This window comes from Bidens hawaiensis, unplaced genomic scaffold (genome assembly GCF_021521415.1).
Source record: "Bidens hawaiensis isolate Kalapana, Puna unplaced genomic scaffold, B.hawaiensis_p1.1 tig00049431_1, whole genome shotgun sequence".
In the NCBI taxonomy this organism is placed as follows: domain Eukaryota; kingdom Viridiplantae; phylum Streptophyta; class Magnoliopsida; order Asterales; family Asteraceae; genus Bidens; species Bidens hawaiensis.
Window position 1 is genome coordinate 15001 of NW_027498849.1, and position 2915 is coordinate 17915.

Genomic DNA, 2915 nt, shown 5'->3' on the forward strand with positions numbered 1-2915 from the left:
ACAAAATTTCGTAAACCCACCATCGACCTTAAATCATGCCTAGAACGGACGAGCAAGCATGTCATGGCAGCCCACAGCCATGACAAGGGGGCAACCTTCCCTAAGGCATGCTTGCTCTCAACCCACTCCCCCCTATATATACATTCTGAACATTTAGCAAAGTGACAGGAACAGACATTAAATTTTTGAGGAATCATAATTTTTGAAGGCACCCATATGCTAGCCTTGGCCGAGTTTTGCATGCCTTGGCATGCCTTTGGCCGTGCCTTGGCCGAGTTTTGCATGCCTTGGCCGTGCCTTGGCCGAGTTTTGCATGCCTTGGCCGAGTTTTGCATGCCTTTGGCTTGCCCATGGGCGCCTTGGCATGCCTTTGGCTTGCCTTGGCCTGGCCATGGGCGTGCCTGGGCATGCCTTTGGCTTGCCCACGGGCGTGCCTTGGCATGCCTTTGGCTTGCCCATGGGCGCCTTGGCATGTCTTGGCCTGGCCATGGGCGTGCCTTGGCATGCCTTTGGCTTGCCCATGGGCGCCTTGGCATGCCCTGGACGTGCCTTTGGCTTGCCTTGGGATGCCTTAGGCTTGCCCATGGGCGCCTTGGCATGCCTTAGGCTTGCCTTTGGCTTGCCTTGGCTTGCCTTGGCCGTGCCTAGGCCGAGCCTTGCATGCCCAAGACGTGCCTTTGGCTTGCCCATGGGCGCCTTGGCATGCCTTGGCCTGGCCATGGGCGTGCCTTGGCATGCCTTTGGCTTGCCCATGGGCGCCTTGGTATGCCTTGAACGTGCCTTTGGCCTGCCTTGGCATGCCTTTGGCTTGCCTTGGCCTGGCCATGTGCGTGCCGGGGCATGCCTTGGCCGAGCCTTGCATGCCCAAGACGTGCCTTTGGCTTGCCTTGGCATGCCTTTGGCTTGCCTTGGCCGTGCCTAGGCATGCCTTTGGCTTGCCCATGGGCGCATTGGCATGCCTTGGCCGTGCCTTTTGCTTGCCCATGGGCGCCTTGGCATGCCTTGGCCTGGCCATGGGCGTGCCTAGGCATGCCTTTGGCTTGCCTTGGCCGAGCTTTGGCATGCCTTGGACGTGCCTTGGCCTGGCCATGGGCGCCTTGGCATGCCGTTGGCTTGCCCATGGGCGTGCCTTGGCATGCCTTTGGCTTGCCCATGGGCGCCTTGGCATGCCTTGGGCTGGCCATGGGCGTGCCTTGGCAAGCCTTGGCCTGACCATGGGCGTGCCTTGGCATGCCCTAGACGTGCCTTTGGCTTGCCTTGGCCGTGCCTTTGGCTTGCTTTGGCCGTGCCTAGGCATGCCTTTGGCTTGCCCATGGGCGCCTTGGCATGCCTTGGCCTGGCCATGGGCGTGCAACTTTGGGGCAGTATACTCGGGTCGTTGTGCAAGAAACCAAGTCGTTGGGCAAGCTTCGTATGCAACATGGGGGAGGGGCTTTGGTTTCTCGTACGTTGAACCTCCATATTTTAGCTTGGTAGCCAACTTTGCCCAGGCATGGGCGCTCAACACCCACCCCTTCCCTATATATGCATTCTGAACAATTAGCATAGTGACAGGAACAGATATTAAATTTTTGAGGAATCATAATTTTTGAAAACCCTACCAAACGAGGTCGGATTGACACGAAATTTGGCGTGGGGCATCGGGACATTGAAATATGAGTTTCCCAAAAAAAAAATTTTGGTTTTCGGGTCGGGACGGGCCGCTTGGTGGGCCCGGTTGGTCCGTAAGGCCTTTGGTGGGGGCAAGGTGTCCAAACGGGGTTGGATCGACACGAGGCTCTGTGAGGGTACTCGTGACCATGAGATATGACTGTCCAAGAGAAATGAACCCCCTTTCGTGTCGTGAAGGGCCCGCGGGCCGGGCTTGGTGGGCCCGTGGGCCTGTTTTGGGCAACTCCGCTTTAATGACACGAGGCGTTGCGTCCGGGACATGAGAGGAAACTTTATGAGCGGTTTATGGGGTCGGGGTTGGTAACCTCATGTTTTCGGGTCAACACGTTGACCGTGTCGTGCTCGGGCCCTCGACGTCACCACAAGTTTCACGAAAATGGGACTTGTAGCGGGGAAGCATTATCATGGGTATAGGTGGTGTGTTATGGAATCGTTAGTCGGTCACGATCGTTAGTCAGTCATGTGTTTAAAACGTAGATCCGTGTCGTGCTCGGACCCGAATGCGGACCGGGCTCGCTCGACATCAACGTTCCAGGTTTTTTTACAGAATGGGTCGACGTTAACGGGTATGGAATCATGACATCATGTCTTCGGGTTAACCCGAAGCCGATGGACCGTAACAGGTTTGTCGAACAGCGTGCTAACCTTACCGGGCAGCGGGCCAGGTTTGCCGGGCAACGTGGATACTTTACCGGGCAACGCCGACATTTTATCGGGTAACGTGCTAACCTTACCGGGCAACGTGCCCAGGTTACCGGCAACGTGCCGTGCATTTATCGGGTAACGTGCCAGGTTTACCGGCCAGCTTTGGTTTTGCAAGTCATTGTGGCCAGGTTATCGGGCGACGTGACTTGCGAACATGAGAGGAAACTTTATGACCAGCTTATCGGGTAAAGTGCCAGGATTACAGGCCAGTTTGCTAAATGTCATGTGGTGATTGTATAAAACAATATAATCATGGTGGATATACACATTCATAGCATTGCAGCTACTTGTGCCTCGTATCCACAGAACTTCACAGTTAAGCGTGCTTCGTCTAGAGTAGTACTAGGATGGGTGACCCCACTGGGAAGTCTTGATTCTTTTATTTTTTTACCTTTTGGGAAATGTATAAATGAATAAGCTAATGCTTCTATTTCGGTTGCGATCATACCAGCACTAATGCACCGGATCCCATCAGAACTCCGCAGTTAAGCGTGCTTGGGCGAGAGTAGTACTAGGATGGGTGACCCCCTGGGAAGTCC

The 2915-nt window shown here is 55.1% G+C and overlaps 1 pseudogene; it reads left to right on the forward strand.

The window, feature by feature from the left end:
* Positions 1–2810: 2810 nt before the first annotated feature.
* Positions 2811–2915, forward strand: LOC143598013 (5S ribosomal RNA; annotated as a pseudogene; the record flags this gene model as incomplete).